Genomic DNA, 26,274 nt, shown 5'->3' on the forward strand with positions numbered 1-26,274 from the left:
TTGATTCCGACAACTTGTCTACCGTTCCTAGGTATGATACTGGATACGGAACAAATGAAGGTTTTCCTCCCAATAGAGAAAGCCCAAGACATCCAGAACATGGTCAAAGACCTGCTAAAACCGAAAAGGGTGTCAGTTCACCAATGCACTCGAGTTCTGGGGAAAATGGTGGCGGCCTACGAGGCCATTCCCTTCGGAAGGTTCCATGCAAGGACTTTTCAATGGGACCTTCTGGACAAGTGGTCCGGGTCCCATCTGCATTTACATCGGAAAATAACTCTGTCCCCAGGAACCAGAGTGTCCCTCCTGTGGTGGTTGCAGAGTGCTCACCTGCTGGAGGGTCGCCGGTTCGGGATTCAGGACTGGATCCTGGTTACCACGGATGCGAGCCTCCGAGGATGGGGAGCGGTCACACAGGGAAAGACTTTTCAGGGTCTTTGGTCAGACCAGGAGTCCTGTCTACACATCAATGTGTTGGAACTCAGGGCTATTTACAACGGCCTTCGACAAGCGGAGAGTTTTCTTCGAAACCTTCCGGTTCTGATTCAATCAGACAATGTCACAGCAGTGGCTCATGTGAACCGCCAAGGCGGGACAAGAAGCAGAATCGCAATGGCGGAAGCCACAAGGATCCTTCGCTGGGCGGAAAATCATGTAAGCGCTCTGTCGGCTGTCTTCATTACGGGAGTGGACAACTGGGAAGCAGACTTCCTCAGCAGACACGATCTCCATCCAGGAGAGTGGGGACTTCATCAAGAAGTCTTTGCAGACGTAACACGTCTTTGGGGAACTCCTCAAATAGACATGATGGCGTCACGCCTCAACAAAAAACTTTGGAGGTATTGCGCCAGGTCTCGGGACCCTCAGGCAGTAGCAGTAGACGCACTGGTAACACCGTGGGTGGTCGAATCGGTCTACGTGTTCCCTCCTCTTCCTCTCATCACGAAAGTGTTGAGGATCATAAGACGAAGAAGAGTACAGACGATACTCGTTGTCCCAGACTGGCCTCGAAGGGCTTGGTACTCGGATCTACAAGAGATGCTCACAGGAGACCCCTGGCCTCTTCCTCTGAGGGAAGACCTGTTGCAGCAGGGGCCCTGTGTATTTCAAAACTTACCGCGGTTACGTTTGACGGCATGGCGGTTGAACGCCGAATCCTAGCAAAAAAGGGGATTCCGGAAGAGGTCATCCCTACTTTAATAAAGGCTAGGAAGGAGGTGACGATAAAACATTATCACCGTATCTGGCGAAAGTATGTGTCTTGGTGTGAGACCAAGAATGCACCTATGGAAGATTTTCATTTGGGTCGTCTTCTCCACTTCCTACAGACAGGAGTGGATATGGGCCTGAAATTAGGCTCGGTTAAGGTACAGATTTCGGCCCTCTCGATTTTCTTTCAGAAGGAATTGGCTTCTCTTCCAGAAGTCCAGACGTTTGTAAAGGGAGTGCTGCACATCCAGCCCCCTTTTGTGCCTCCAGTGGCACCATGGGACCTGAACGTGGTGTTGCAGTTCCTAAAATCACACTGGTTTGAACCGCTTAACAAGGTTGAATTGAAATTTCTTACCTGGAAGGTGGTAATGTTGTTGGCCTTAGCATCTGCAAGGCGAGTGTCAGAATTGGCGGCTCTATCACACAAGAGCCCCTACTTGATTTTTCATGTGGATCGAGCTGAATTGAGGACACGTCCGCAATTTTTGCCTAAAGTGGTTTCGTCGTTCCATATGAATCAACCTATTGTGGTGCCTGTGGCTACTGGTGACCTGGAGGATTCCAGATCCCTGGACGTAGTCAGGGCCTTAAAGATTTATGTAGCCAGGACGGCTAGAATTAGGAAAACAGAGGCTCTGTTTGTCATGTATGCGACCAATAAGATTGGCGCTCCTGCTTCAAAGCAGACTATTGCTCGCTGGATCTGTAATACGATTCAGCAGGCTCACTCTTCGGCTGGATTGCCGGTACCAAATTCGGTTAAGGCCCATTCCACTAGGAAGGTGGGCTCTTCTTGGGCGGCTGCCCGAGGCGTCTCGGCTTTACAACTTTGCCGAGCGGCGACGTGGTCGGGGTCAAACACTTTTGCTAAATTCTACAAGTTTGATACCCTGGCTGATGAGGACCTAGCGTTTGCTCAGTCGGTGCTGCAGAGTCATCTGCACTCTCCCGCCCGATTGGATGCTTTGGTATAAACCCCATGGTCCTTACGGAGTCCCCAGCATCCTCTAGGACGTAAGAGAAAATAAGATTTTAAACCTACCGGTAAATCTATTTCTCCTAGTCCGTAGAGGATGCTGGGCGCCCGTCCCAGTGCGGAAACTCTGTAAGACTTGTATATAGTTGTTGCTTACATAAGGGTTATGTTACAGTTGACATAGGTCTTGGACCGTTACTGTCGTTTGTTCATACTGTTAACTGGTTATGTTTGTTCCAGGTTACATGGTATGATTGGTGTGGGCTGGTATGAATCTTGCCCTTGGATTGCTAAATCCTGCCTTGTATTGTCCATCTCCTCTGGGCACAGTTCTCTAACTGAGGTCTGGAGGAGGGGCATAGAGGGAGGAGCCAGTGCACACCCATAGTCAAAGTTCTTTTTGGGTGCCCTATCTCCTGCGGAGCCCGTCTATACCCCATGGTCCTTACGGAGTCCCCAGCATCCTCTACGGACTAGGAGAAATAGATTTTCCGGTAGGTTTAAAATCTTATTTTTACTGTATTTTTTCCTTAGCCTGGTTGGCCATGCCTCCTGCGATTATACCAGGCACACACCCCTATTAGTACCTGGGCCCAGCCAGGCTCTCTGCTGCCCTGCATCAGACAACAATTGTACAGTAACTCTCAAACAGACTTTCCCTATACTATGATGTGTGGTTATTCCCTTTTCACATCTCCAGCATCTAATGCACTTGCACCAATCTCAGTGCTCATTAATCAGTTGGTGATGGCAATCATCATGCTGTGGTTGTAAATAGGTTGGATGTGTGCTGCATGCAGGAACAGACACTCTATTCTCTCCTCCCCACCTCCTATGACCTCACCAGTTTCCCTGCAGTTGCAGTTAGATAGGGGAGGATAGGAGCTTGCAGTGCCCAGCAGCAGCCACTGAATGGAAGAGAGAGGCTGGCACTTTCATCTCAATATCCTGCTCTCCCCTCACTCCACACGTCTACCTATTTACTTTAGCGTGTAGTGATAGTAGCAGGACAGTGTACTTATAATGCAAGACTAAGAAGAACCCCCAGGGGCACCTATATAGTGACATAATGTAGGTCAGTTTATTTGCATGCCATCATATGGCCAGCCCTGTGCACACATCAGTCAGTCTGCTTACTAGCAGCCTCCCAGACAGCGGGGCTGTTGTGGATAATCTAGCTCTGGATCTGTGCTGCTGGTGCATTATTCTGCATTGTTCCTAGCAGCCTGAAGACAAAGACAGAGGTTACGATTTGATGCTTTGGTGTAATCCCTTTGGAGGGGTGGGGAGCCTGTGTTCTGTACATCACTGCTGCTGAGGTGGCTTCGAAGACGGATCCGATCTGCTCTATCAAGGGGATTATTCGCCCAAATCACATCTGCTGGCTGGAAACGCATTGTACAAGTCCCCATGACAGCTCGGTGCCCCCGGATCCCCATCACTCTGTCCGGAGACTGCACTCTACACTGACTGACACACAGGTAATTATAACGCTCCATCCTGACCCTGCATTCATCACATGCAATGCTCACAGCGCGGTGTGTAGCTATTCATAGTTCATCCAATTACTGCACCCATTTGTTGCTTTCTCGCTGTGACCTGCGGTATCTGTATATATTACAAGTGATATGTTACCAGTCATACTGAAAGCAGCACTCTGTATACAACGTATTGGGGAATTGTTGCTGTGCTCTGCATAACTCCGGAGTGTGTACGCACCACTATGTTCTCTTCGCTGTTCGTTCTGATGGTATTAGTATATTACGTACAGTATACCCCATGCCCTAACCAAGCAGTAACATGGATATGATGAGCCCCTATGCTCCTTTTCCTGTCAGCTCCTAGTGATTCCTCTTCCTCACTGTTCCCTGCAGCATCCTTGTACAGTGCGGTATATACAGTATAGTGCGGGTGATGTCTGCCCAGCATAATCCAGTTACTCAGCTCTGGATACACGAACCTCAGGCATTCTGCGACATCAACACAAAGGAGCTTACACTAGCTTCTGACAAGCTATTGTCTATCCTTCTGTGTATACCCTTCTGTGGATAGATAGATAGATAGATAGATAGATAGATAGATAGATAGATAGATAGATAGATAGATAGATAGATAGATAGATAGATATTGATTTGGGACAGCATGGATGGTGTAGTGGTTAGTATTACTGCCTCACAGCACTGAGGTCTTAGGTTCAATTTCCACCGTGACCCTAACTGTGTGGAGTTTGGATATTCTCCCCATTCTTGGATAGGTTTAAAATGGTTTCCTCCCACAATCCAAAAATAGATAAAGTTAGGCACTCTGCATCATCCAATATACAAACCCAAGGTGCCAGAAGTCCATAACTGAGAAATAACCCCCAAAAAACCCTTGAGTAAATGGCAAGCGGTATGTCTGCTCCAAAAAAAACCCCTCTCTTTCCAGTGAAATATCTGTTCTGGGCAGAGGCGCTTTAAGAGAGGAGGGGGCTCGCGTGTAGTCTCTGATTGGGCCCCTTCCTTTCCGGTGGTGCAGTGGACTCGGGCATGGTGCGTTGCGCAGATCTCTGGGAATATGGCACCTGTTACACACTACCGAGTACATTTCTATTGCACATGTGCAAATCACCGGAAAATAGCCACGGCAGCCATTTTCTGAGTGATATCTGCAGCCAGCGCAGGGCTGATGGAGAGGTGTGTATAATGAAATGGGTGCAGGGTATGTGGTGTGTGGCCCCCCTGGACTGCACCCCTTGCACCCATTATAGATACACCAATGGTCCTGGGTGCACATGGGACCAATTGTCCTCTGTCCGCACACCCTGCAGCCTGGAGGGACTGGCCAGTATCCATTCAGCAGCCCCAAACTACTTGTCCCAGTGGCATGGCCGTTATCCAGCGATGTGTGAGGAAATATGTAAACACTGTACCAGAGTCTTTGATCTCCTTCGCGCACACCCCACATTTCCAGGTACATCACTGTAAATGTAGCTGCAAGTCCGGGAACATGTTACCACGAGTACATATATAAGGAGTGTGCAGATTTAGGGGTGAGGGCATCCCTAGGCACAACAGTAAGCCCCCCAACTAATTTTATTATTTCTCTATCGTCCTTGTGGATGCTGGGGTTCCTGAAAGGACCATGGGGAATAGCGGCTCCGCAGGAGACAGGGCACAAAAAGTAAAGCTTTCCGATCAGGTGGTGTGCACTGGCTCCTCCCCCTATGACCCTCCTCCAGACTCCAGTTAGATTTTTGTGCCCGGCCGAGAAGGGTGCAATATAGGTGGCTCTCCTAAAGAGCTGCTTAGAGAAAGTTTAGCTTAGGTTTTTTATTTTACAGTGAGTCCTGCTGGCAACAGGATCACTGCAACGAGGGACTTAGGGGAGAAGGAGTGAACTCACCTGCGTGCAGGATGGATTGGCTTCTTGGCTACTGGACATCAGCTCCAGAGGGACGATCACAGGTACAGCCTGGATGGTCACCGGAGCCGCGCCGCCGGCCCCCTTGCAGATGCTGAAGTAAGAAGAGGTCCAGAATCGGCGGCTGAAGACTCCTGCAGTCTTCTAAAGGTAGCGCACAGCACTGCAGCTGTGCGCCATTTTCCTCTCAGCACACTTCACACGGCAGTCACTGAGGGTGCAGGGCGCTGGGAGGGGGGCGCCCTGGGAGGCAAATGAAAACCTTTTTTGGCGAAAAATACCTCACATATAGCCCCCAGAGGCTATATGGAGATATTTAACCCCTGCCAAGATTCACTAAATAGCGGGAGACGAGCCCGCCGAAAAAGGGGCGGGGCCTATCTCCTCAGCACACAGCGCCATTTTCTCTCACAGAAAGCCTGGAGAGAAGGCTCCCAGGCTCTCCCCTGCACTGCACTACAGAAACAGGGTTAAAACAGAGAGGGGGGGCACTGATTTTGGCGATATTGAGATATATATATATATAAAGATGCTATAAGGGAAAACACTTATATAAGGTTGTCCCTATATAATTATAGCGTTTTGGTGTGTGCTGGCAAACTCTCCCTCTGTCTCCCCAAAGGGCTAGTGTGGGTCCTGTCCTCTGTCAGAGCATTCCCGGTGTGTGTGCTGTGTGTCGGTACGTGTGTGTCGACATGTATGAGGACGATGTTGGTGAGGAGGCGGAGAAATTGCCTGTAATGGTGATGTCACTCTCTAGGGAGTCGACACCGGAATGGATGGCTTATTTAGGGAATTACGTGAGAATGTCAACACGCTGCAAGGTCGGTTGACGACGTGAGACGGCCGACAAACTATTAGTACCGGTCCAGGCGTCTCAGAAACACCGTCAGGGGCGTTAAAAACGCCCATTTACCTCAGTCGGTCGACACAGACACAGACACGGACACTGAATCCAGTGTCGACGGTGAATAAACAAACGTATTTCTCATTAGGGCCACACGTTAAGGGCAATGAAGGAGGTGTTGCATATTTCTGATACTACACGTACCACAAAAAAGGGTATTATGTGGGAGTGAAAAAACTACCTGTAGTTTTTCCTGAATCAGATAAAATAAAATGAAGTGTGTGATGATGCGTGGGGTTACCCCGATAGCAAATATTGGCGTTATACCCTTTCCCGCCAGAAATTAGGGCGCGTTGGGAAACACCCCTTAGGGTGATAAGGCGCTCACACGCTTATCAAGTGGCGTTACCGTCTCCAGATACGGCCGCCCTCAAGGAGCCAGCTGATAGGAAGCTGGAAAGATATCCTAAAAAGTATATACACACATACGGTGGTTATACTGCGACCAGCGATCGCCATCAGCCTGGAGATGCAGTGCTGGGTTGGCTTGGTCGGATTCCCTGACTGAAAATATTTTATTCATATAGAGCATTTAATAGGATGCATTCTATATATATGTACGTGAGATGCACAGAGGGATATTTGCTCTCTGGCATCAAGATAAGTACGTTGTCCATATCACCCAGAAGATGTCATGGACACGACAGTGGTCAGGTGATACAGATCCCATACGGCACATGGAAGTATTGCCGTATAAAGGGAAGGAGTTAGTTGGGGTCGGTCCATCGGACCTGGGGACCACGGCAACAGCTGGGAAATCCAACCTTTTTACCCCAAGTTACATCTCAGCTGAAAAAGACACCGTCTTTTCAGCCTCAATCCTTCCTTTCCCATGAGGGCATGCAGGCAAAAGGCCAGTCATATCTGCCCAGACATAGAGGTAAGGGAAGTAGACTGCAGCAGGCAGCCCCTTCCCAGGAAAAGAAGCCCTCCACCGCGTCTGCCAAGTCCTCAGCATGACGCTGGGGCCGTGCAAGCGGACTCAAGGTGGGGGGGTAGTCTCAAGAGTCTCAGCGCGCAGTGGGATCACTCGCAGGTTGACCCCTAGATAGTACAAGTATTATCCCAGGGGTACAGATTGGAGAGTCGAGACATCTTCTCCTCGCAGGTTTCTGAAGTCTGCTTTACCAACGGCTCCCTCCGACAGGGAGGCAGCATTGGAAAAAATTCACAAGCTGTATATCCAGCAGGTGATAATCAAAGTACCCCTCCTACAACAAGGAAAAGGGTATTATTTTTCCACACTATATTGTGGTACTGAAGCCAGACGGCTTGGTGAGACATAGTCTAAACTGAAATCTTTGAACACTTACATAAAAGGTTCAAATCGAGATGGAGTCACTCAGAGCAGTGATAGCGAACCGGAAAAAAGGGGACTATATGGTGTCCCTGGACATCAAGGATTACCTCCATGTCCAAATTTGCCCTTCTCAACAAGGGTACCTCTGGTTCGTGGTACAGAACTGTCAATATCAGTTTCAGACGATGCCGTTTGAATTATCCACGGCACCCCGGGCCTTTTACCAAGGTAATGGCCGAAAAGATGTTTCTTCAAAGAAAAAAGGCATCTAAATTATCCCTTACTTGGACGATATCCTGAAAAGGGCAAGTTCCAGAGAACAGTTGGAGGTCGGAAGAGCACTATCTAAAGTAGTTCTACGACAGCACGACTGGATTCTAAATATTCCAAGAATCGCAGCTGTTTTCCGACGATACGTCTGCTGTTCCTAGGAATGATTCTGGGCATAGTCCAGAAAAAGGTGTTCCTCCGGGAGGAAAAAGCCAAGGAGTTATTCGACCTAGTCAGAAACCTCCTAAAACCAGGCCAAGTATCAGTGCATCAATGCACAGGAGTCCTGGAAAAATGGTGGCTTCTTACGAAGCGATTCCATTCGGCAGATCTCAGGGGATTTGCTGGACGAATGGTCCGGATCGCATTTTCAGATGCATCAGCGGATAATCCTGTCTCCAAGGACAAGGGTGTCTCTTCTGTGGGGGCTGCAGAGTGCTCATCTTTTAGAGGGCAGCACACTCAGCATTCAGGACTGTGTTCTGGGGACCACGGATACCAGCCTGAGAGGCTGGGGAGTAGTCACACAGGGAAAAAATTTCCAAGGAAGTGTGGTCAAGTCTGGAGACTTCTCTCCACATGAATATACTGGAGCTAAGGGCAATTTACAATGCTCTGAGCCTAGGAAGACTCCTGCTTCAAAGTCAACCGGTGCTGATCCAGTAGGACATCATCATGGCGGTCGCCCACGTTATCAGACGGGGCGACACAAGAAGCAGGAGGGCAATGACAGCAAGGATTCTTCGCTGGGCGGAAAATCATGTGATAACACTGTCAGCAGTGTTCATTCCGGGAGTGGGCAACTGGGAAGATTTCCTCAGCATAAATGAATTCCACCCGGAAAAGTGGAAACTTAATCTGGAAGTTTCCACATGATTGTAAACCGTTGGGAAAGACCAAAGGTGGTTATGATGGCGTCCCACCTGAAGCGCCAGGTCAAGAGACACTCAGGCAATAGCTGGGACGCTCTGGTAACACCGTCGGTGTACCAGTCGGTGTATGTGTTCCATCCTCTGCTTTTCATACCCAATGTATTGAAAATGATAGGAAGGAGAGGAGTAAGAACTATACTCGTGGCTCCGGTTTGGCCAAGAAGGACTTGGTTCCCGGAACTTCAAGAGATACTAAGAAGGGTCTTGATTCGGCAAGAACCGTGTCTGTTCCGGGACTTACCGCAGCTGCGTTGACGCCAAGGCGGGTGAACGCCGGATCCTAAGGGAAAGAGGCATTCCGGAAGAGGTCATCCCTACCCTGGTCAGAGCCAGGAAGGAGGTGACCGCACAACATTATCACCACTTAGGTGAAAATATGTGCCAGGGTGTGAGTCCAGGAAGGCTCCACGGAAGAATTTCAACTAGGTTAATTTCTACATTTCCTGCAAACAGGAGTGTCTATGGGTCTCAAATTGGGTCCATTAAGGTTCAAATTTCGGCCTGTTGATTTTCTTCCAGAAAGAAATTGGCTTCAGTTCCTGAAGTCCAGAAGTTGTTAAGGGAGTACTGCATATACAGCCCCTTTGATGTCTCCAGTGGCACTGGGCGATCTCAACGTAGTTTTGGGATTCCTAAAAAATCACATTGGTTTAAACAACTCAAATCTGTGGATTTGATATATCTCACATGGAAAATGACCATGCTGTTGGTCCTGGCCTCGGCCAGGCGAGTGTCAGAATTGGCGGCTTTATCTCACAAAGCCATATCTGATTGTCCATTCGGACAGAGCAAAGCTGCGGACTCGTCCCCAGTTTCTCCTTAAGGTGGTGTCAGCGTTTCACCTGAACCAGCTTATTGTGGTACCTGCGGCTACTAGGGACTTGGAGGACTCCAAGTTGCTGGATGTTATCAGGGCCCTGAAAATATAGTTTCCAGGTTGGCTGGAGTCAGGAAATCTGACTTGCTGTTTATCCTGTATGCACCCAACAATGCTGGGTGCTTCTGCTTCTAAGCAGTCGATTGCTCGTGGGATTGGTAGCACAATTCAACTTGCACATTCTGTGGCAGGCCTGCCACAGTCTAAATCTGTTAAGGCCCATTCCACAAGGAAGGTGGGCTCATCTTGGGCGGCTGCCCGAGGGGTCTCGGCATTACAACTTTGCCGAGCAGCTACGTGGTCGGGGGAGAACACGTTTGTAAAATTCTACAAATTTGATACCCTGGCAAAAGAGGACCTGGAGTTCTCTCATTCGGTGCTGCAGAGTCATCCGCACTCTCCCGCCCGTTTGGGAGCTTTGGTATAATCCCCATGGTCCTTTCAGGAACCCCAGCATCCACAAGGACGATAGAGAAAATAAGAATTTACTTACCGATAATTCTATTTCTCGGAGTCCGTAGTGGATGCTGGGCGCCCATCCCAAGTGCGGATTATCTGCAATACTTGTACATAGTTATTGCTAACTAAATCGGGTTATTGTTGTTGTGAGCCATCTTTTCAGAGGCTCCGCTGTTATCATACTGTTAACTGGGTTCAGATCACAGGTTGTACAGTGTGATTGGTGTGGCTGGTATGAGTCTTACCCGGGATTCAAAATTCCTCCCTTATTGTGTACGCTCGTCCGGGCACAGTACCTAACTGGAGTCTGGAGGAGGGTCATAGGGGGAGGAGCCAGTGCACACCACCTGATCGGAAAGCTTTACTTTTTGTGCCCTGTCTCCTGCGGAGCCGCTATTCCCCATGGTCCTTTCAGGAACCCCAGCATCCACTACGGACTCCGAGAAATAGAATTATCGGTAAGTAAATTCTTATTTTTCTTTGGCTATAAACCATCATTTGATGAAGACAAATTGAATATATATATTTTTTTTTTTAAAAGCCACAAACTATGAAGCTTTGTATTATTTATAATTTTACATAGATATTTACTAAGTAGGACAGCTGACATGGCCAGTATGGTGAGCAATGCACTTACTGCATTAAAAAACAACAAATACAGTCACTTACCTGAATAACACTGGATAATCTTTGGTGTTATTCTATTCTCATCTTTGTCATCAGGGAACAGGCCCAGGTATCTGGATTCATATATTTATAGTTTGCATCTCTGGTTTAAACATTATATAGTGTCAAATACTACACCTATTAGGTACTGATATAATATGCTTATTATGCCCATAGGGGGATCCAGGGGCTGGGGGGGGGGGGGGGGGGGCACTCGGGCCTGTGCCCCCCCCCCCCCCCCCCCCTGTCGTTTCTGACTTCTTTTTTTCAAAGGGAGAACAGCAGCAGCTACTGCTATTTCCGTCAGTCATATTTGATAAAAGAGGTGGCAGGCACTAGGACCCGCCGCGGCTCTAACAGTAAGTCCATGTGGTAACCAATAGGGAGGCTGGAGCTGCAGCTCCAGCCTCCCCCTGCTCACGCAGCAACCTACCTCCCCCACTGCCAGCTGGCCAGAGTCCAGCCCAGGTGCGGGGTTCAAATGCCAGCATCAAGTAAGACTATTACTTATGACGGCGCAGAAGGCTTCATTAGCCTTCACTGCACTGCACAGTTTCCCAGCACTTCCTCCTCCACTTCCTTTACCACCATGCTGGGTGCAGTCAAACTCAGCCTCGGCTTTGAGAAGGCGGCCCATGTGATTGTGACAGGACTATCCTGCAGATGTCTTATGCTGCTTGTTGGAGATCCAGCTAGCTACTTTTACTAATCAAAGATGGGCAGTTTGTGTCCTGCAGTCTGAGTCTCACTGCAGTGCCCAAAACAAGGTATGCTGCACCTGCCACCACCAACTAAAAACTTTAATAATTATATTGTGCTGGGGTGTCTTCCAGGCTCCCATACCTAATGGAACAGGTGACCAACATTTCAAGGCCCAATCAGCCTTTTCATCAGGGTGAAACATTGGCAATAAACCAGGATGCGCTCCTACAGCCAATCATTACCTGATGGCATATTATGTGAGGCCACACCCCCTGTGATACCACTCCTCTTATCTGGGAGCACACGTGCCTTAGGTGCATGTAAATATAACTATTACCGTTCCCCTATCATGGTGCCCCCCCCCCTTTCATTTTCTTCTGGATCCGCCCCTGATTATGCCAGTAATTTCCTATGAAATATAGTATGATTGGAAAACTAATGGGAAATAGGGATCCTAGTATTCATTTAGTTCTTATGTTATGAATATACATATTCAATTGTTATTTATGTTATATATGAGTTCTAGTGCCATTTTACAATCTGTCAGCCTCATTATAATCCACTATTCTCATCCCATGCCAACATGTCTTCATATGTCAACATAGCCACAATTTGTAATTTATGATTGCTTACAGTACACAGGGCCTAATTCAGACCTGATCGCTGCAGCAAACTTGTTCTCTAATGGGCAAAACCATGTGCAATGCAGGGGGGGAGGGGGGGGGGGGCAGATATAACGTGCAGAGAGAGTTAGATTTGGATGGGTGATTTTGTTTCTGTGCAAGGTAAATACTGGCTGCTTTATTTTTACACCCAAATCTAACTCTCTCTGCACATGTTATATCTGCCCCCCCTGCAGTGCACATTGGGTCTAATTCACACCTGATCGTAGCAGCAACTTTGTTAGCAGTTGGGCAAAACCATGTGCACTGCAGGGGGGCAGATATAACATTTGCAGAGAGAGTTAGATTTGGGTGTGTTATATTGTTTCTGTGCAGGGTAAATACTGGCTGCTTTATTTTTACACTGCAATGTAAATTTCAGTCTGAACACACCCCACCCAAATCTAACTCTCTCTGCATATGTTTTATCTGTCCCCCTGCAGTGCACATGGGGGGTAATTCTGAGTTGATCGCAGCAGGAACTGTGTTAGCAGTTGGGCAAAACCATGTGCACTGCAGGGGGGGGGGGGCAGATATAACATGTGCAGAGAGAGTTAGATTTGGGTGTGGCGAGTTCAATCTGCAATCAAAATTGCAGTGTAAAAATAAAGCAGCCAGTATTTACCCTGCACGGAAACAAAATAACCCACCCAAATCTAACTCTCTCTGCACATGTTATATCTGCCCCCCCCCCCCCCTGCAGTGCACATGGTTTTGCCCAACTGCTAAAAAATTTCCTGCTGTGATCAACTTGGAATTACCCCCATGGTTTTGCCCAGCTGCTAACAAATTTGCTGCTGTGATCAACTCTGTGCACTGCAGGGCATACTTACCGACATCTGAAATATCCTCTCCGGGAGATGCCCGGAGAGGAGAAGCAGGTGGGCGGCGACGAGGGCGGGGCTGAGATAATTACATCATTAAGCCCCACCTACTCACCAGGAAAAGCCCATAGTAGGTTAATATTTGCATAGGGGGTGGAGCTAAATGACGCGATTAGCATATAACCGCGTCATTAGGCCCCGCCCCCCTCCACCAGTCCGCAATTTTCCTCTGTCTTTCTCCACATTCTGCCCACTTCACTAGGAAGTGGGCACAATGCGGGAGGTGTGCCCACTCTGCCGGGGCTGCGGGGGACTACTCGAAAAACCGGGTGTCTCCCGCAGAATCCGGGAGAGTAGGTAAGTATGCTGCAGGGGGGACAGATAAAACATGTACAGAGAGAGTTAGATTTGGGTGGGGTGTGTTCAAACTGAAATCTAAATTGCAGTGTAAAAATCTAAATTGCAGTGTAAAAATAAAGCAGCCAGTATTTACCCTGCACAGAAACAATGTAACCCACCCAAATCTAACTCTCTCTGCAAATGTTATATCTGCCCCCCCTGCAGTGCACATGGTTTTGCCCATTAGAGAACAAATTTGCTGCTGCAATCAGGTCTGAATTAGGCCCATAGGCCATTTATATCTGGACAGGTGAGCACAATTTGCATCTAAACACAAATGTAAAATACACCCGGGTAAAAAAATGCATGTTGTTACCTTAATATAATATAACATGAATAACGTCTACACTAAGAAACGGGATTGTGGGCCTACTTCAGACCTGATCACTGTTGTACTAAATCACACAGCGGGTGATTATCGAATGACTGTGCAAGTGTATGCACTGCAATGCACAGACGCGAGCCCAAACATTTGACAAAATGGTGCAAAAATGTTGATCGCTAGGTATATGCAAGCTGATTGACAGGAAGAGGCCATTTGTGGGTGGTAACTGTCCGTTTTCTAGTAGTGTCAGGAAAAATGCATGTGTTCCCAAGTGTTTCTGGGAGGGTGTGTGACGTCAGCTCTGGCCCTGATCAACCCGTTCTGATTGCACTGTAGGAGTAAGTCCTGGGCTACGCACAGAATGCACAGGCTGGAAAAACAATTTGACGTTGAGTGAGTTGAGAACGGATTTGCAGAAGTCCGCTGTCTGGCAAAGTTTTTGCACGGTGTACGCATGCATTCGCACACTTTCACGGAGCAGGTTTTCACTCTCTCTGGGCGGCGACTAGCTGATCACAGACCTCTGCAAATTTGGTCTGAATTAGGCCCTGTATGAGGATCCTGGCATTTAGGATGCCAGTGGTCAGAATACAGACAGTGGCTTCCCAACGCACAGACTCCAGACACCTGATAGCTAAGTGTTGCAAAACTAATCCCCTAACCCTAGTCCTCCCTTCCCGCAGCCTGACCTTGCAGCCTAGCCATAATCCTCTCCATTTAGTGCCTAACGCTAACCCTCCCGCCCTGCAGCCTAACCCTAACCCAAACGGCATACTTATGACTGTGATGCCAGCAGAAACATGTCAGCAGCCCTCCCCTTCCCAAACACAGGAGGAAAGAGTAGTCTCTTTAGAAAATAAATTCTTTAGAAAAACATTCACTGAAGGGAACCTAAAAACCAAATACCACAATTTACTTATAAAGAAAATGTATTTATAGATATTTTTGTTTCTGTATCATACTGTATTATAGACCCAGCTTTATACAATACTGGAGATCCATCACATGTGGTAGAAAACAAGCTTCACTATTTTCCAATTACACTTTAGAGAGGGAGCATAGGTTTGTTCAATGAGGAATACACAAGTGAAGCAATGTGGGTAATTTGACATGTTAATGTGTTTATAATGAATTTACTGTATATTTACAGACTATTTATTTATTTCTTAAAAATTAAGATTAGCAAGATAATATTTGAAGGTTGTAGCAAATAAATAGCGAATAAATAAATGAATTGAAAACCAACTTCATACTGAAACAAAGGTAAAGGTCACTCCAGTGTTTATTAGGCCAGGCATTGCTGGTCACTCCAGTCAGTGGCATTTTATTAGGGTCTCACTAAAGTAAGAGCAGGAATTAGGGCTGTGGATTTTCTAAGCACTGTAGAGCATTAGCAGGGAATGTACATTTATAAGGTAGAAGCAGTCATTTCCATAGTAATGTGATGCCTCTTCAACTGACACCGACTCTTCTAGCAATAGCTGTATACCACCGAGTTGGGGGTGGGTTGCCATGGTTACCACAGACTTTTGAACAGATCCATTTAAAGTAGAGTATAAAGAATCTCAGGGGTGCTTAGTAAATACCAAATATTTACATTGAGCCACGCAACATGTTAACTTTCTTAACACATTACAAATGCTAGTGGTTTTGTGTTTATGTTGCTCTAGTTTACATTTGTTTAAGAATAGGAGTGTAGACAGATACTGTAGTATTTCTTTCTAATAATCCCTTACTCTCTAATAAAACCTTACAAGGTTAAAACACTGACAGGTTTGTTTTACACTTAGATGTCATGTATGTATATGTCATTTATTCTATGTCTGTTGAGGAAGTATCACACACAACATTTTTTTGGGTGTGAGTTGGCCAGAAAACTGCTTTATCCTTTGGAAACAAACATTACTAAGAAAAACCTCAAATTCATGTTTGTTGCAGTGAATCAGTATTTCAAAGAAACATTATCTGACTTCTAATTAAAAATCAGCATTATTTGTTTTTTATAAACAGCTGTCACAAACAGAATACACAGTATGTCTGTCTGTAAATTTCCCCAATTGTTTGTACTATGGACCTACAGTAATTCAGAGATGGATGCAGATCGTTGTATACGCAGCTAGATCTGAGTCCATCTCCTCATATGCTGGGGGCCGCCCAGCACAGTGCAAGGTCTCCCAGCATGTGTGATGGGCCGCCTCCTGATGCGTCCACAATTAGATTGCGGAAACATTGGACTAAGGTTGACTTTCAGGCGGCCCAACGCCATTTTTTTATTTGGAGCGGCTGCGTGTGACATCACGCAGCTGCCTGAAAATGCTCCCAGAATGCTCCTTTTCTGCCCGTCACACCCCTCCAACACCACGTCCCCTGCGAACGCGGGCCGCTGTCAATCACATGCGGCCAGAATATGTAAGGTCAGGCTGCACGTGCACCTCAGTCAGTGCGTGTGCGCAGACCACCCGAATGCAGCAGCTGCATACAGACGCGAAGCTGCATTCGGGTCTGAATGACCCCCAATATCAGTACATTTCTATCCATCATGTGATCTACAAATTTAAATAAATCACTGATCCTAGAACCTTGAATAATTAGTTCTATAATATTCATTGGCTTTACTTTAGGATTTCTTTGTGTGCAGTAGTGGCTCTTGCCACGGGCAAGCAGGCTTTTGGCCGTGGGTGCCACTGTCCTGAGGGCGCCGCTGCCGTGGCAAGAACAGCAACTACCGGTGCCATGCGGTGCGCCTGACTTCATCGCGCACCGCACAGCATTGTGGGAGCAGACACTAGAGATCATAATTGACCTCTAGTATCTGTGCAGTGTGCGGCGCTATGGGAGAGACGTCGAGACGTCTCTCCCATAGATCCGCGGAGCAGCGGCCGGAGATGGAGGACAGCAGCAGCGGTGGGGAAGCAGGATCGGGGCTAGTGAGTATTTTTTTTTTCAAGCGACGCTACTAGGGGCACAGCAACAGGGGGCAAAACTACAGGGCACAACTACTGAGGGCACAGCAACAGGGGGCACAACTACTGAGGGCACAGCAACAGGGGGCAAAACTACAGGGGCACAACTACTGAAGGCACAGCAACAGGGGGCAAAACTACAGGGCACAACTTCAGGGGGCAAAACTACAGGGGCACAACTACTGAGGGCACAGCAACAGGGGGCAAAACTACAGGGCACAACTACTGAGGGCACTGCAACAGGGGGCACAACTACTGAGGGCACAGCAACAGGGGGCAAAACTACAGGGGCACAACTACTGAGGGCACAGCAACAGGGGCAAAACTACAGGGGCACAACTACTGAGGGCACAGCAACAGGGGCAAAACTACAGGGGCACAACTACTGAGGGCACAGCAACAGGGGGCAAAACTACAGGGGCACAACTACTGAGGGCACAGCAACAGGGGGCAAAACTACAGGGGCACAACTACTGAGGGCACAGCAACAGGGGGCAAAACTACAGGGGCACAACTACTGAGGGCACAGCAACAGGGGGCACAACTACTGAGGGAACAGCAACAGGGGGCAAAACTACAGGGGCACAACTACTGAGGGCACAGCAACAGAGGGCAAAACTACAGGGGCACAACTACTGAGGGCACAGCAACAGGGGGCACAACTACTGAGGGAACAGCAACAGGGGGCAAAACTACAGGGGCACAACTACTGAGGGCACAGCAACAGAGGGCAAAACTACAGGGGCACAACTACTGAGGGCACAGCAACAGGGGGCAAAACTACAGGGGCACAACTACTGAGGGCACAGCAACAGAGGGCAAAACTACAGGGGCACAACTACTGAGGGCAAAACTACAGGGGCACAACTACTGAGGGCACAGCAACAGGGGGCAAAACTACAGGGGCACAACTACTGAGGGCACAGCAACAGGGGGCAAAACTACAGGGGCACAACTACTGAGGGCACAGCAACAGGGGGCAAAACTACAGGGGCACAACTACTGAGGGCACAGCAACAGGGGGGCAAAACTACAGGGGCACAACTACTGAGGGCACAGCTACAGGGGGCAAATCTACTGGGGGCACAACTACAAGGGGCATAACTGCGACCACGGCCCATTCCTATGAAGCCACACCCCTATTTTTTGCCGGGCATCTGCATCGCGCACTAGCCCATTTTTAAATTTTTTTGGGGGGGAGGTGGGGGGGTTTGGTGGGGCAAAGGAAAATTTCGCCCTGGGTGCCACAAGGTCTAGAACCGGCCCTGTTTGTGTGCAACATCTTGTTGTTCCTTATGTATATCTACATTCCATAACTGGTTACATGCCATATTCATATAGCTTTTAACAAATACACTTATACCAGGCAAGTCCAAACTGCGGCCCTCCAGCTGTTGTGAAACTACATATCCCAGCATGCCCTGACACAGTTTTGCTGTCAGAGAATACTAAAGCTGGGTCAGGGCATGCTGGGATGTGTAGTTTCACAACAGCTGGAGGGCCGCAGTTTGGACATGCCTGACTTATACTGTCAATGTGAACTCACGGTTCCATTTTGGCTCTCAGTTCCCTTGCTGATTTATCACATCTCTAAGGCTCTTCTCATTTGAATATTTCTAGTGGCTCTAACCTGTTTAGATTATTTTAGGGCATACATTAACGTTACTTCCCTTGGCGTATTGGTAGTGGTTTGTTCCCTCTCTTTTCAACCTCAATATAGGGAGATGCCAGTACATGCAAAACCAAAATAGAAAACACACAAAGATCCTCGTGTATTACTATAAAACCTTTGGGACTAAGGGGTCTATTTACTAAGCCTTGGATGGAGATAAAGTTGCTGGAAATAAAGTACCAGCCAATCGGCTCCTGTCATTTTTCAAACACAGCCTGCGGCATAGCAGTTAGGAGCCGATTGGCTGGTACTTTATCTCCAGCGACTTTATCTCCATCCAAGGCTTAGTAAATACACCCCTAAATACTGATAAAACACCCTTAAGGTGGTGATTTATTTTTTGTTCTGGGGATACCCCCCAACCAGATCACTCACAGATTAATAATGAGAGCATGGCCCATTCCAGTATAATCTTGCTTCTGTTCAGATATATCACCATCACCCAGGAATGCCCCGGCAGCACTGCACTCACAAACTGAGTGGTAGTAATAAGCACATCTAGAGGGTCTTTTGTCTCTGGGCAGCTTTCTCCCCTCTTTCTTATTCAGTCTAGTTTTGTATTCCCTAATAATAATATGGAGCACAGCAGCCAATTCTAATTGCAGATGATAGCCTATTTTCACATGAACATTTTTCCCTGTTCGTGAAAAGTGAGTATCATCAAATTTAATTGCAGGTAACATGAGATAAATCTCTTAACACAGTTTTCTTCATCACCTCATGAGCAGGTGAAAACTTTGGAAAATTCCTATTTTAAGGTAAAAAAATGTCAGGACTTTGTTCAGAACCACAGGGACAGCCCCCTAATGATTAATTAGCCATGTAGACTGTTTTAATTATTTTAATTTGACGAATAATGACATGTCCTTATTGGGGTGAAGATGTGCAAAATGCAATAAAATGGGATAATTGATGTGGGACAGGTATATGGGGGTGCTGTATGAATGGGGTAGATGTTTTTAAGGTTGTATGTGGGTGTTAGAGGTGTTTTTAAAAGTGGCTTAAAATGACACACTTATATACCATACTTACCTACTTTGCTGCCCCCTCCTCTGGGAGGAGGCAGCGTTGTAGGTGCATGGAGGCGTGTCTGGCAGCAGGATGGGTGTTCCGGGGGCATGGCCAACAGGGTAGTGGACAGTCTGGGGGGCGTGGCATCAGGATCGCGTCATTGTGGCTCCGCCCTCCGCTATGCAGTGCCGAGAAAAGAGGCGCTGTATAGCGGGGGCAGAGCTACGATGGACCCCCTCTGACCGCCCACTTGTTCTCTGCTGCGGGTGGCCGAGGAGGGTCGTGGAGGGGCAGCACAGTAAGCAGGAGGCTTGGCCACCTTTCCGGGGGGCTGGGTGGGCCACCTGATTTTCGGGAGGGTAGGCAAGTATGTTATATACTTATAGGCATTTTTGACTTCTAATTTAAGAAGAGCATTTGTTTTTTGCAGAAAATGCTTTGTATGCTTTTTCACTGTTTAAGGAAAATGCTTCTTTTTTTGGGTTGAAGGCCAGTCTTAATTTTGACAAGGATTTACAATTTAGGGTGAATTCAATTATAAGAGAATAAACATCGGGAGGGAAAAACTGCCTTTTTTTGTGATTTTTCAGATGTTTATCCTGTATTTCTCTGACGTCCTAGTGGATGCTGGGGACTCCGTAAGGACCATGGGGAATAGACGGCTCCGCAGGAGACTGGGCACATCTAAGAAAGATTTAGGACTATCTGGTGTGCACTGGCTCCTCCCCCTATGACCCTCCTCCAAGCCTCAGTTAGATTTCTGTGCCCGGCTGAGCTGGATGCACACTAGGGGCTCTCCTGAGCTCCTAGAAGAAAGTATAGTTTAGGTTTTTTATTTTCAGTGAGACCTGCTGGCAACAGGCTCACTGCAACGAGGGACTAAGGGGAGAAGAAGCGAACCTACCTAAGTGGTGGTAGCTTGGGCTTCTTAGGCTACTGGACACCATTAGCTCCAGAGGGATCGAACACAGGACCCGACCTCGTCGTTCGTTCCCGGAGCCGCGCCGCCGTCCCCCTTACAGAGCCAGAAACAAGAAGGTGGTCCGGAAAATCGGCGGCTGAAGACTTCTGTCTTCTCCAAGGTAGCGCACAGCACTGCAGCTGTGCGCCATTGCTCCTCATGCACACCACACACTGCGGTCACTGATGGGTGCAGGGCGCTGGGGGGGGGGCGCCCTGAGCAGCAATAATAACACCTTGGCTGGCAAAACTAACACCATATATAGCCCCAGAGGCTATATAGGTGTATATTAACCCCTGCCAGAAACGATAAAATAGCGGGAGAAAGCCCGCCGAAAAAGGGGCGGAGCCAACTCCCTCAGCACACTCGCGCCATTATTTCCTCACAGCTTCGCTGGAAGGAAGCTCCCTGGCTCTTCCCTGCAGTCCTGCACTACAGAAAGGGTAAAAAAGAGAGGGGGGGCACAATTTAGGCGCAGTATATATATATTATAGGCAGCTATAGGGGAAAACACTCTGTATAGTGATATCCCTGTGTTATATAGCGCCCTGGTGTGTGCTGGCATACTCTCCCTCTGTCTCCCCAAAGGGCTTTGTGGGGTCCTGTCCTCTGTAAGAGCATTCCCTGTGTGTCTGCTGTGTGTCGGTACTGCTGTGTCGACATGTATGATGAGGATAATGATGTGGAGGCGGAGCAAATGCCTGTGAATGTGATGTCACCCCCTGCGGGGTCGACACCAGTGTGGATGGACTTATGGAAGGAATTACGTGACAGTGTCAGCTCCTTACATAAAAGGTTTGACGACATAGGACAGCCGGCTACTCAGCTTGTGCCTGTCCAAGCGTCTCAAATGTCATCAGGGGCTATAAAACGCCCGCTACCTCAGATGACAAATACAGATGTCGACACGGATACCGACTCCAGTGTCGACGATGATGAGACGAGTGTACCCTCCAATAGATCCACCCGTTATATGATTGAGGCTATGAAAAATGTTTTACACATTTCTGATGATACCCCAGGTACCACAAAAAAGGGTATTATGTTTGGTGAGAAAAAACTACCAGTAGTTTTTCCTGCATCTGACGAATTAAATGAGGTGTGTGAGGAAGCGTGGACTTCCCCAAATAAGAAATTGATCATTTCTAAACGGTTAATGGCTGCGTACCCTTTCCCGCCAGAGGATAGGTCACGCTGGGAAACACCCCCTAGGGTAGATAAAGCATTGACGCGCTTATCAAAGAAGGTGGCACTACCGTCTCCGGATACGGCCGCCCTAAAAGAACCGGCTGATAGAAAGCTGGAAAGTACCCTAAAGGCTATATACAGACACACTGGCATTATATTGAGACCCGCTATTGCATCAGCTTGGATGTGCAGTGCTGCTGCTGCGTGGTCAGACTCCCTGTCGGAAAACATTGATACCATGGATAGGGACAATATTTTGCTAACGATTGACCATATAAAAGACGCGGTCTTATACATGCGTGATGCACAGAGGGATATTTGCCGGCTGGCATCAAAAATAAGCGCTATGTCCATTGCCGCCAGACGGGGGTTATGGACTAGGCAATGGTCAGGTGATGCCGACTCCAAGCGGCACATGGAAGTTTTACCCTATAAAGGGGCGGAACTTTTTGGGGAAGGTCTTTCAGACCTCGTTTCCACAGCTACTGCTGGGAAATTGACTTTTTTGCCACAGGCTACCCCACAGCAAAAGAAAGCATCGTATTATCAAGTACAGTCCTTTCGGCCCCAGAAAAATAAGCGGGCTAGAGGCTCATCCTTTCTGCCGAGGGGCAGAGGAAGGGGGAAAAAGCTGCAGCACACAGCTAGTTCCCAGGAGCAGAAGTCCTCCCCTGCGTCCGGTAAGTCCACAGCATGACGCTGGGGCTGCTCAGGCGGAATCGGGAACGGTGGGGGCACGTCTCAGGTTTTTCAGCACACAGTGGGCTCTCTCACAAGTGGATCCCTGGGTCCTTCAAGTAGTATCTCAGGGGTACAGGCTGGAATTCGAGACGTCTTCCCCCCGCCGTTTCCTAAAATCTGCCTTGCCGGCAACTCCCTCTGCCAGGGAGGCAGTGTTGGTGGCTATTCAAAAACTGTATTCACAGAAAGTGATCGTCAAGGTACCCCTCCTTCAGCAAGGAAAGGGTTACTACTCCACAATGTTTGTGGTACCGAAACCGGACGGTTCGGTGAGACCCATCTTAAATTTAAAAACCTTGAACACTTATATCAAAAGGTTCAAGTTCAAGATGGAATCGCTCAGGGCGGTTATTGCGAGCCTGGAGGAGGGGGATTACATGGTATCCCTGGACATCAAGGATGCGTACCTGCATGTCCCCATTTACCCTCCGCACCAGGAGTACCTCAGATTTGTGGTACAGGACTGTCACTATCAGTTCCAGACGCTGCCGTTCGGGTTATCCACGGCACCGAGGGTCTTTACCAAGGTAATGGCCGAAATGATGATACTCCTTCGCAAGAAGGGAGTTTTAATTATCCCGTACTTGGACGATCTCCTGATAAAGGCGAGGTCCAAAGAACAGTTGATAGTGGGGATGGCACTTTCTCAGGAAGTGCTACAACAGCACGGCTGGATTCTAAACATTCCAAAGTCACAGCTGGTCCCGACGACACGTCTTCTGTTCCTGGGAATGATTCTGGACACAGACCAGAAAAGAGTTTTTCTTCCACTGGAAAAAGCCGAGGAATTGTTATCTCTGGTCAGAGACATTCTAAAACCAGGAAAAGTGTCGGTACATCAATGCACACGAGTCCTGGGAAAAATGGTAGCTTCGTACGAAGCAATTCCATTCGGAAGGTTCCACGCAAGGACGTTCCAGTGGGACCTGTTGGACAAATGGTCCGGGTCCCATCTCAACAGCGGATAACCCTATCGGCCAGAACCAGGGTGTCGCTGCTGTGGTGGCTGCAGAGGGCTCATCTACTAGAGGGCCGCAGATTCGGAATACAGGACTGGGTCCTGGTGACCACGGATGCCAGCCTTCGGGGCTGGGGGGCAGTCACAAAGGGAAGAAATTTCCAAGGACTGTGGTCAAATCAGGAGATTTCTCTTCACATAAATATCCTGGAGCTAAGGGCCATTTACAATGCCCTAAGCCAGGCAAGACCCCTGCTTCAAAACCAGCCGGTACTGATCCAGTCAGACAACATCACGGCGGTCGCCCATATAAACAGACAGGGCGGCACGAGAAGCAGGATGGCGATGGCAGAAGCCACAAGGATTCTCAGATGGGCAGAGAATCATGTGTTAGCACTGACGGCAGTGTTCATTCCGGGAGTGGACAACTGGGAAGCAGACTTCCTCAGCAGGCACGACCTCCACCCGGGAGAATGGGGACTTCATCCAGAAGTCTTCCAAATGCTGGTCAACCGGTGGGAAAAACCACAGGTAGACATGATGGCGTCCCGCCTCAACAAGAAATTGAAAAGATATTGCGCCCGGTCAAGAGACCCTCAGGCGATAGCGGTGGACGCTCTAGTGACACCATGGGTGTACCAGTCGGTTTATGTGTTTCCTCCTCTACCTCTCATACCCAAGGTACTGAGAATAATAAGAAGGCGAGGAGTGAAAACCATACTCGTGGTTCCGGATTGGCCAAGAAGAGCTTGGTACCCGGAACTTCAAGAGATGCTTACAGAGGACCCTTGGCCTCTGCCGCTCAGACCAGACCTGCTGCAGCAGGGACCCTGTCTGTTCCAAGACTTACCGCGGCTGCGTTTGACGGCATGGCGGTTGAACACCGGATCCTGAAGGAAAAGGGTATTCCGGAGGAAGTCATCCCTACCCTGATCAAAGCCAGGAAGGATGTCACCGCAAGACATTATCACCGCATTTGGCGAAAATATGTTGCTTGGTGTGAGGCCATGAAGGCCCCAAAGGAGGAATTTCAACTGGGTCGATTCCTGCACTTCCTGCAAGCAGGGGTGACGTTGGGCCTCAAATTGGGGTCCATAAAGGTCCAGATTTCGGCTCTGTCGATTTTCTTCCAAAAAGAACTGGCTTCACTGCCCGAAGTTCAGACTTTTGTCAAAGGAGTACTGCATATTCAGCCTCCTTTTGTGCCCCCAGTGGCACCTTGGGATCTCAATGTGGTTTTGGCATTCCTGAAATCACATTGCTTCGAACCACTTAAGACTGTGGATTTAAAATATCTCACGTGGAAAGTGGTCATGCTGTTGGCCTTGGCGTCGGCCAGGCGGGTTTCAGAATTGGCGGCTTTGTCTTGTAAAAGCCCTTATCTGATTTTCCATATGGATAGGGCAGAATTGAGGACTCGTCCTCAGTTTCTCCCAAAGGTGGTCTCAGCGTTTCACTTGAACCAACCTATTGTGGTGCCTGCGGCTACTAGGGACTTGGAGGATTCCAAGTTGCTGGACGTAGTCAGGGCCCTAAAAATTTATATTTCCAGGACGGCTGGAGTCAGAAAGACTGACTCGCTGTTTATCCTGTATGCACCCACCAAGCTGGGTGCTCCTGCTTCTAAGCAGTCTATTGCGCGCTGGATTTGTAGCTATTCAGCTGGCGCATTCTGCGGGAAGGCTTACCGCAGCCTAAATCTGTAAAAGCCCATTCCACACGGAAGGTGGGCTCATCTTGGGCGGCTGCCCGAGGGGTCTCGGCTTTACAACTTTGCCGAGCAGCTACTTGGTCGGGGGCAAACACGTTTGCAAAATTCTACAAATTTGATACCCTGGCTGAGGAGGACCTGGAATTCTCTCATTCGGTGCTGCAGAGTCATCCGCACTCTCCCGCCCGTTTGGGAGCTTTGGTATAATCCCCATGGTCCTTACGGAGTCCCCAGCATCCACTAGGACGTCAGAGAAAATAAGATTTTACTCACCGGTAAATCTATTTCTCGTAGTCCGTAGTGAATGCTGGGCGCCCATCCCAAGTGCGGATTGTCTGCAATACCTGTACATAGTTATTGTTACAAAAATCGGGTTTTGTTGTGAGCCATCTCTTTAGAGGCTCCATTTTGTTATCATACTGTTAACCGGGGTTCCTATCACGTGTTATATGGTGTGATTGGTGTGGCTGGTATGAGTCTTACCCGGAATTCAAAAATCCTTCCTTATTGTGTCAGCTCTTCCGGGCACAGTTCCTAACTGAGGCTTGGAGGAGGGTCATAGGGGGAGGAGCCAGTGCACACCAGATAGTCCTAAATCTTTCTTAGATGTGCCCAGTCTCCTGCGGAGCCGTCTATTCCCCATGGTCCTTACGGAGTCCCCAGCATCCACTACGGACTACGAGAAATAGATTTACCGGTGAGTAAAATCTTATTTTTTGGGGGGGCTATCCAATTTGACCTGCCCCCCAAAAAATGCATTGTCTCCCGAAAGCAGTGACACCTGCGTGTTTTCAGGAGAAACAGACCCGTTTTCGTCTGAATATGGGGCTGTTTTCGGGGATTTGTTTTTCCTACCCGAGGCAAAAATCCATGCGGCACGGGGAAAGGCTTTTCAATTAAATAGCCTTTTTTCCCCACGCCTAAAAATTGGGATTCAGGCACAGACACCCACTGATTCTGTGTAAACTGTGGAATCAATGGATTTTGTGGATGTTACCTCGTGGCTAATTGAATACCCCCACCCCCCAACCCCCCTTTGAGGTCCATCCACTTATAGGCGATGTTCTCAGCTCTGCAAGTTAGTGCGGCAACAGCTGCACTTTACTGCAGCTCGTAAAAAATTGTGTGAATTGGGGGTGAGATTGGGCCATTATGA

General features: G+C 48.3%; 1 protein-coding gene across 1 annotated transcript in view; it reads left to right on the plus strand.

Moving 5' to 3' along the window:
* Positions 1-3,045: 3,045 nt before the first annotated feature.
* KBTBD11 (kelch repeat and BTB domain containing 11) overlaps positions 3,046-26,274 on the plus strand; it is an 85,150-nt gene continuing 61,921 nt past the window's right edge. Inside the window, exon 1 of the mRNA XM_063916674.1 lies at positions 3,046-3,669. The gene's annotated coding sequence lies outside the window, so the exon portion shown is untranslated. The remainder of the gene's footprint in view (positions 3,670-26,274) is intronic.

This window comes from Pseudophryne corroboree, chromosome 4 (genome assembly GCF_028390025.1).
Source record: "Pseudophryne corroboree isolate aPseCor3 chromosome 4, aPseCor3.hap2, whole genome shotgun sequence".
NCBI lineage: Eukaryota > Metazoa > Chordata > Amphibia > Anura > Myobatrachidae > Pseudophryne > Pseudophryne corroboree.